The sequence below is a fragment of the Protomyctophum parallelum genome (assembly GCF_964188405.1).
Source record: "Protomyctophum parallelum genome assembly, chromosome: 19".
Classification (NCBI taxonomy): Eukaryota; Metazoa; Chordata; class Actinopteri; order Myctophiformes; family Myctophidae; genus Protomyctophum; species Protomyctophum parallelum.
The window spans coordinates 33,628,082-33,637,684 of record NC_139717.1 but is presented as its reverse complement, the minus strand read 5'-3'; the positions used below and the strand labels follow the sequence as shown (position 1 = coordinate 33,637,684).

At 42.8% G+C, this 9,603-nt stretch overlaps 1 protein-coding gene across 4 annotated transcripts in view; it reads left to right on the top strand.

Moving 5' to 3' along the window:
* The first annotated feature begins 406 nt into the window (after nt 1-406).
* The window catches only part of tab2 (TGF-beta activated kinase 1 (MAP3K7) binding protein 2), a 48,727-nt gene continuing 39,530 nt past the window's right edge, over nt 407-9,603 (top strand). For all 4 annotated transcript variants that reach the window (XM_083790325.1, XM_083790324.1, XM_083790326.1 and 1 more), the window contains exon 1: nt 407-766. The gene's annotated coding sequence lies outside the window, so the exon portion shown is untranslated. The remainder of the gene's footprint in view (nt 767-9,603) is intronic.

Here is a 9,603-nt window from a genome sequence, read left to right as displayed (position 1 = left end):
GTATAGACAGTCAAGTAAAAACTGTCCATTTGTCAGTCTATATTAAGTCAAAATGTAGATTACTCCACTCCTTTTTATAGTTTCCATTCTAATAAGATTGACATGACTGACTTTCCCTACCCCTCTACACAGAGTAAAATCATAATTACTGTATCCATTATAACTGGTTGTACAAATGGGCCTTTGTTCATGGCTCGTGGGTCAAATTAAGTTAAATTAACAGTGAGGATTTGAACTCTGCAAAGCTAATTTAGCAAACGCACTTCCTCGGTTCCTCTCCAAACAACAAAACTTTCACCTTCTTTGAAAAGGAAAGAAAAAAAGAAAAAAAAAGAAGGAAAAATAATCTCGCGATAGGCGCTCGCTTATGCAGCCGCCATATTCTGTGACAGTATTTTGATTCGTATCTACAGTGGAAGTAGTGAGAAAAGCTAAAAGAAAAAGGCAGGGGGTGGCGAAGAGGGGGGGAAAAGAAGAGGAGCTGTCAAAACTTTTCCCCAGAGTTTGCTCGAACGGCGGGGGGTTGCGGTGCAGTGTCCCCCCTCCGGCCCCCGCACATCCGAGGGACGACAGAAGGAAAGGGAAGGGACGGAAAGGAAAGGAAAGGGAGGCCCAGGCAGGCTAGGCAGGCCTCGGTCGGTGCCGTTCGAACCTCCGTCCTCCTTCTCCGCTCTTCTTTCAGCACCACCACGGCCCAGCGGACACTCGGTGGCGGCTGTCTCGGGTGTTGAAGGTGGACCCGGGGAGCGGCAGGCTGGAGACAACGGTAGGCTTTCACTTCACAGGCCCCGGGCGGTGGAGGGGATATCACTTATTAAAGTCCACAAAGTTTATCTTTAGATGGAAAAAGTCCACATCGCCCCGGCTCGGCGGAGGATTTTATTATGCGATCGAGTCACACACACGTCAAAGTGTCCAAGAGAAAACGGTTGGAGGAAAGGCGAAGAAAAAACTTTGTTGTCTGTCGGCTTTTCAGGTGTGGAAAACTATTTGTCTGCAAGTCGAGCGAGCGAGTGAGAGCGAGCAGCTGGCTGTTTTGCAAGCGACTGTTGTTAGTTTATAAAGCACTTATAACCAGCACAAATACACCAGTTTAACTTGTATTTTGGTATGATTGGGTGCGCGAAGAGTTTCGTAGCAATGAGTCTTTATTTTAACATGACGTAGGCTACATGTTTTGTAGCCCATGTAGGCTACATTTTCCATTGAGCAGCAAAGCTCCGTAAACCGCCGTCCACAAGTTTCAACTTTTAAATGTACTAATTTCACACTGATCTGAGTCTGTTCTCTGTACCAAATGTGTTTATGTTCCAAACGGAGAGATTTGATCATTAAGTTGTTGACCCCCCCCCCCCTTCAAATAAGTTGACTTACACCACCATCCACGATTGCATTGTGCTAAGTGACGACGTTTCCGATAAGTTACCATTTTGGTGCGATTGTTTGTCTACCACTTACTTGACATCAGTTAATGTGTTTATGCTCGTAGTTGGAGCAGTTGTCACAGACCATATGAAGCAGTCTATCCACTCCATAGTAATGTAAATAGGCCCTCTAGGCCTAAACACAGACGGGGAACCTTTTGGAGTTGTGCTGCTGCTGCAAGTACATTAATGAGGCTAGTCTTCTAGACCAACTGTCGACTTGATACATAATATATAACGTGAGCTTGTGTATACAGATCACGCATATGGTACATGAATTAGATGTTGTGACAGTCGTGAGTGACGCGCAGGAGGTGCATCTGGTTCATTGCAAGTTTTCCTAATATGACAGCTCCAAGACGACTTTGTTCTTCATATGTATTAGTTCAGTAACGTTTAACCCAGTGTGACCTACATTTACCATGCTGTGCTGTTTGCTCTGCTCTGTTTTTGTTTATATATGACAAGCAGGATGGACTTGCAGACATGCTTATTACATTGGGCCTGTTTTTAAAGTTGCACATTTTGTTTGTGAGTCAAGGCCAGTGATTGCAACACATACATGATACACCGGAACCATGCATGCTGCACTGAACCTGCTAAGGAACATGTTGAGTGATTTCCACATCCTCTGTGAAGTTAGAGCTGCTTATGTATGTTCATGTTTTATTTGTTTGTCTTTCACTCCGATCGTCACATAAATTGCTCATAATGCACAGATGTTGTCAGTAATGACAAGTGGGGTGTTGTTCTCTATTGGTCATGTTGGTGTTGTTGTTGATTTATTAGAAATCAACAACACCATAGAAATAACAACGTGCTCTTTAATAGTACTATTTCTTCATTCTTAGTGGCGTATTCTGTTTTATGCCTCCATGTTACATGTTATCAACTTACACTGGGCTTGAAATTATCTAGCCACAAGCCAATACTGGTAAATAATATTATTCTACTTCCTAGTTTGGCCTAACCAGTACCAGCCTGTGTGGAATCCGATTTTTATTGCAGAATTTCTTAGCTTAGAATTTTAATTTCTCAATGTAATTCTGAACCCAGTTGCAAGTCTTGCCAAATTGGCCAATAGATAAACTGTGACTTTGACAGAAATCACACTCTGAGCACATGATCATACACCACTGTGGTGGTATTTGTCTCAGCAGAATATGAATGAAAACAACTTTCTCAGGTCGCTGCTTCAAGAGATGTGGGTTCATCAAGGACACGCCATGAGTCCAGCATCACTTTTCTGTTGCCCTCTAAACACCTTCTAAGGCTAAAGTGTGTTGTTGTAGCTGATGGTGGAGGTTGTAGTGTGTGTATATCATTCATTAGCAGCTTGTGCCTGTCTTGACTTGCAGTCAACATTGCACTTCCTGACCAATAAGCTGCCACGGCCAACTGTTTATAGGTACAGACCCTAACTGAAACCATGTGTGCTTGTAGCAGGGCAAATATGTCGCTGGGAGGGCTTGCAAGATTTGCCACTCTTCTCCCACTAGTAGAGTGGGGGTAATGGCTGCACATAGTCTGTGTGATAACAGTATTAAACACACAATGTTGGGAAAATCCCTGTTTTGGGAATTAATGGGCAGAAGTGCATGCTAACAAGATAATGCATCATGGCTTTTAGGGCTTGCCGCTTGCAGAATGTTTAAGCCAAATGGATTGGGATATGTTGAGATATAACCCAGGTTGCTCTGATGCGAGCCAGCAGAGGAGGAACAACTAAGGGGTTAGGATTGTTTGTTTCCAGTGTTTGGTTATATACTCATGTTTTTGAGCTTTTGGAAACAAGGTAAGCTTGTGGCATGTTCTCATTAAGATCTATGCCAAGACTTAAATCTTCTTTCCTGAAAAACCTGTTTCCAGGTTTATCATGCTGTTTGCACAACAGCTTGTCACCAATCAGAACAGAGGGAGGTGGTGTATTTTTTTCTTTCTTTTTCACAAGGGGAGGGATAATTATGAGTGTGTTGTATGGAGTACAAGTGCTCATTGTTTTGGATCAACAGCATAGAGTCAATTGAAGCTAGGAAACGATATTGGCTTACCTTGTCGGTACAGATTTTCTGTAAAAGCACTGCATAAGAATCAGACTCAAACAGTGGATGGGTTTGATTTTCCCCACAGCCAGATGTGTAATTGTCGATAGAACTGGCTGATATGACTTCGGCATTCTCATGATATTTTCCGGGCCAAATGAGAATACAATAATTCATCATGTGACGAATCATGATACCCATTTTCTCTCAACTTCCCTTTATCATTAACTGTCATTATTTATTGGCGAATTTGCCTATTACCACCTGACCATCATATATTTTGGCACAACTACTTTGGCCTCCTCAGAGGTCCATCTCTGTGCAGACGAGAGAACCACAAAAAGTGTGTGTGTGTGTGTGTCAAAAATGAAACAAAATGTAATTCAAACAATGAGTGGAAGGATTCATCGACTTATGCCCATTGCTGCAGGCGCAGGAAGAGGCCTTGGCGTTTTCAAACCCTCCCCCCACCATGCACTGTGTGTGGCTGGCTGTCAGGAAGAGAGGCTCTTATAGTGGAGCCCCCTCCCCCTGTCAGAACTCTCGCCTGACTTCTCAGCTTCAAATGGAATCCTCCATTACACATGATGCTACTCTCCAGTTCAAGGGTTAACCACATGAACCCCAGCGTCCCTATTCTGGCCATGTCATCATGGATGAACATTCAGCAAAAATAGGTGCACAGTTGCTGAAAATAGTAGATATTTGGAAAAAGCAGGGGACAGAGTATAGACTATAGACCCTTCGGGGACACCTGTCCACAAAGTATGCAGGGTTGAAGTGGTTAAATTGTGAGTTGAGAATGAGGATGACACTGCTGATCTAGCTGCACCACTTGGGTTTAGCTCCGTTTCAATTCCATTGCATTGTGTATGTGTTCTGTTAAGGTGGCTTAACCTTAACAGAACACATGGCTAGTTCCTAGAGACTCCCTACAGTAAGTGGGGCATGAGCATGTTCTTTGGGCATGCTCATGTTTTTGTGGACGGTGAACTGAACGTATCTGTTTGTAAACAATGATTATCGTTGACTCCCAAGCGAGAGTTGATGCCTAAAAATGCTAGCCAGGACTTGCGTCCTATAGGAAATAATGTACTCGTCATCATCATCATGAGGCAAGACAACACATCTTTCTAGTTTGAAACAGACTTGTGCTGCCTTGAGGTCATGTGATTGCGCACTGTAGCTTGCTGCACTAATGAGCTGTGTGTTTCAGTCAAAATAGTGGGACCTCACACATTTAGTTCAGCACAAACCAGTCGGCCGATGAAACATTGTTTTTGTGCATGCAAAGTAGCCTGCAGCGATGTTGTCAGTGTTGCCAGTTCTGCTTATTATAAGCGACTTTGGGCTAGCTTTCCTGTAAAATAGCATAGTTGCACAAAATATGCATAGCTGCACGTTGCTTTAGTTTGGGCTTGTTTCTGAACAACGCTGCAAGTTGCAGCCGCACGCAAGCTTAATTTCCATCCACCAGCTGTTTTAAAACCCGGAAGAGACGCGTGCTGTAAGCTGCATCTTGCATCTTCTTGAAGTGACTGTCTGGGAGTAGCCTATCTGAGACCATAACAAAACACACACAAAGGGGGAGTGGCCTAAAGTGATGAGGAAAATGTCGTTGTACCACTTAAGGAAGTAGCCACCAGAGGTATTGCGTAATAAGGCAATGTATGCTTACTGTACAATTTGTGAAGACATTGGGAGGGGAAAATGAGCCAATAACCCAGCAAGGGCTGTGTAAAATGTGGAGTCATTTGAGCGTGCGTGTGCTGTGATACATCATGATAAAGGTGAAGCTGTCTCGAGGTCCATTGAGCGTGCTCTCGGATTGATGTGGCGAGATGGTATCTAGTTCACACTACACCAGTAGTCAGCCCTGACACATGACAAGCAGACTAGAGATCCACTATACAGTGGAGTATTTACCCCCTCATCACTACCACATGGATATCGATGGCTCTCGAGGTCGGCAACCGACCGAGCATGCTCCGTTCTTCATCAACGGCTTCCGACCAGTCAGCACGGCGATATCAATGGCAATCAACTGCTTCCGCGGCCGACCATCTGTGTGGTCTGGAGCTACCTTAAAGGTGACTGTCCACCACACTTCACACTACAACAGAATGATTAGGCCTACAACAGACTGGCAGTCTGTTGCCAAAAGTTGGCATTTAGTTCAGCGTTGCGAGGAAATCTGATGACATGCCTTCTACACAGGAGTCTGCAGCGCTGGTCTGCAAATGACCTTTAGCTTTTTTTTCTCCTGTAAAGTTGCTTGTGAATATTCATAGTTGCAGGTTGCTTTTGTGTTGGGATTGTTTCTGAATTGTATTTGCTTGCTTTCAAGATTCCTTTTGAAAATAGCTGATGTAATTGGGCTCAAGTGGTGAAACTGGTCACTTCTTTTGGGCTTGTTTTCATAGACTTGGTTGCTTGGTTGTTCCTTGTCTCTCCCCCATCTTTACCACCCTCTCGCCTGTCGTGACCTGACTGAACAAGTTCGATCGATGTCCGACTAGAAGTCCCAACCCGGTGGCACCACAGCACTATCTACATCAGGTCTGCATTGCATTGGTAAATCATAGTTGTATTGTTTTGGCTTTTAAAAAGCAAAAAGCTTTTAAAAGCAAATAATCGCTGTTTGTGATTTTATAGTATACAGTCATTAATTGTGTGTATTTGGGCAATGGGCAGTGGCAATGATTGGGATGGATGGGAAGGAGGAAGATCTATTGAGAAAGAAGAATAGCTCTGTGCAGCTCATAACAAAAGGGATGAAATGTAATTGACATGAGTAGTACATTATTGACTGTGAACTTGGCTCATAGCTCAAACCTCCTGCAAACTTTACAAATTACAATTTCCCTTTGCACAACCGGTTGAAAGTTGTTTCATTCACTTTGAGCCAGGGTATCTGTTGTCAGTAACATGGCTGTTTGCAAACACTCTGCAGTGCAGAGGAGATTCAGTTCCATTTTGTTGGCCTTCTGCGGTCATGCGCCTTGAGCGCATGATACAGTGCACAGTGCACACAAAGTCAAAGGTATTATTATAGCCAACCTTCTTGCTGTCTTTCTTGTGCCTCAGGAAACGGGAGCAGAAGAGTGAACCACATCCTTGAGATTATTCGTACATTGCCCTCCCCTCTGTGCCCTTAACCTGAGGGTCTGTTTCTCTCTACCAGCTTCCTCTCAAATCTTTCAATGACTCTTTAAAAGGTTATGACTCAGCCTTAATAATCTGTTACATTCAGAGTATAAGAATTGTCATGAATTACATTTCTGAGAGTCCATACGTTTGTCATCACTAATCACCCAGATTATTCATGCCGTGTTCGTGCCATATCGATACAGCAGCCTCTCGATCGCTTCGCCTATCGTCCTGATGTTCTATCGATTAATTGTATGCACCACTAGTTAGTGCTGCACAATTAATCGAAAAGAGAGGGACTTTAAGAGAGGTTTATGTCAAGAACTTTTATGTTGTCTGTAGAAAGCCACCGTAGTTGGCTCCAGGTGCCACATTTTTAGTGTAGACTACAGTAGTAATGTTCAGCAACTAAAGACAATAAATATCTTCTTGGAAAAGATGAGAATCTTAGCAAGAATCGTGCAGCACTACATCAGATCAAGTAATTCATTTTGACATTTTTAATTATATATGATCATGTTTCTTTGCAAGCACTTTGCAAGCATACAACAAATCCAAGGCAAGCCTACATTTGTTCATTTGCTTATGGTCTTATTGGTATGGGTACAGTGTTCACCAGTCCCCACTGAAACCAAAGGGAAGAGCTCCCTGCAAGTTTCCACTTAGCTGCGCCCAATGATCAATTAAGATTCAATACTCTCTAACAATGTTACCCAGGCACTTAAACTCATTCACTGCAAATCATGTGTTTGGACGTGTTTTTATTTATTTAAATGGCCCTCACTGCCAATCACGTGTTTGTTTGTTTCATTATTGCGCAATGAACGGCTCTCATTTCGGGGTGTGATTTTAGTGAAGAAGAATATTCTGTGACTACTTAAACGCTGTGTAAAGACGACATAGCCGGCTGTGAGGGCTATTTTGGGTAAATATTGTCAGTAAATGAGATTAGGGAAAACTGTAATTTCTCTCAATGCAACAAGTGAACGATGAAGAAAAAAAGGAAGATTTTAAGCTATTCAAAATGTCTATCTATTATCTCAGGTTTTTTTAATCCAAGTCATCACTCCCAGTATGACCCACTAAACCCAACTGACTGCAAATTGTTCAGAAAAATCTATTATCTCAAAATAGCCATTCCTTTGCTGCACCACTTTCTAAATCACGGTGAAATAATTACGCCTTTCATGCTAATAAAGTGTTTTTAAAGTGTTTTTGAATTAAGTGTTTGAATTAAGTGTTTTTTAAGTTTCCCTTTGCAGGAACTCAGCTATGAAATAGGATAGTAGCGCAACCGTCAATTAGAGCAGGCTCTCTTTGGATGTAGCATTTAGGCTAATTAAAAACAGAGCTGTGCGCGTGTTAAACAGGCATGTTTGCAAAGACAGCAGCGCAGCTTTTGAGACACTTAGGCATTGTTAGTAGGATCCAATGTTGTGCCCTGGGGCATTTACCCCCCCAGCCCCCCCCCCCCCCCCCCATTTTCTAATCTAAAAAGAAAAAGATTTATAGGTCAATAGAAGCTGCTGGCCCAAGTAGTATTTGGTGGCTCTTTATTCTGTGCTACAAGACCATGCACTGTCAAAACACGTGGGTTAAACATGTAATCAATTAAACCTTACATGACTTGCATTTATTTATCATTTGTTTTTGGGGACTTTTTAAGCCGTTCTTGAAATGTGATGGAAGTAGAGAGAGAGAAGCGGGAAATGACAAAGCATGATCTGGCTGGCCAAGATGGCAGGAATCACACCGGGAACTCGCTGATCAGGGCATTTTGCGCCCATGATATGGTATGTGCATACCATATGGACGAAAAATGCTTTCAGGTTATCTCATTTATTTTTCTTTAAAGTCAAACCTAGTTCTTCAGAATCAGTGGGCAGGAACACAGTTGAGCATTTGTCACAGCACCTCTGTTCTCCTGAAGGCATGAAGACACCATAGTGTGGTGTCTGCAGGATATGCATGTGAGACAAACACTTCCTCTTGTTCCTGCATCCTTCTCATAACTGCCTCAGTTTATATAGGTTTGTCTCATTCTCAGTGGTTGGTGCTTTTAACTGGATACAAGAAGTTCATCTTATATTCATATTTGGATCAACTGCAGGCTATTATTGTTTGTTTAATCACTCTTGGACCCATATGTAATAATGTCAGTGAAAACCTTTACACTTGACCAAAAATCTAAATGTCCTTGTGAAATGGTTTCGTTAACATACAGTACATGCATAATGTAGAACCAGCACAGCATTCTACTGCGATTTAGCAAAGCCAGTGTTAGCTCATAGCTATAATCTGTGGTATTGACTATGGGAGAAAGTTTAGGTTGGGTCCCGTCATCATTTTAAATCCTCAAACTAGGTTATGAATTCAGGCAAGGTTCAGAGTATGGGATGTAAAAAAGGGAGTATAAACGGCAGGCTTTTTGTTGCTAGGTCAGATCCTGGCCTGGGTGCAATGGGTGGGACCATGTAAGTGACCATGTAATGTGAAGCACCCTTGAGCAAGGCACTTGACTTGAAAACAAAGGTGCTTTTTCTTTTCTTTGTTTTTACCCCTCTGCAGCACCACCTCGGCAACCCTTTCTTAGTCCACTTCCTCCAGAGTTCTGCTGTGTTTATTTCTATTAACAACAACAATACATAGTCCGGCAGCCGACATGCTTCTTTTATTTAAAGTGGGATATTTGGTATATAGTCTTTTTTTATTGGCCTAAAATCTAATAATTCATGGAAAGGTTGTCTGTCTGTAAAACACAAGGGGCCTATCTCCACATGCCGTGGCGCACCGTTTCGCCACCACAATGTCCGCCCCCCCACCTCCACCGTGCGTTATCGGCCAGACGTCCACACATGCACTGTGATGCACACGTACTTTCCCAGTAGCCTAAAGGTGTTTGTGTTTTTTCGACACCACAACATGTAATGAGCGGGTCCATTTGGATGATTCGGTTAAAATCCCAAAGTTACATTACTGTGTACGTT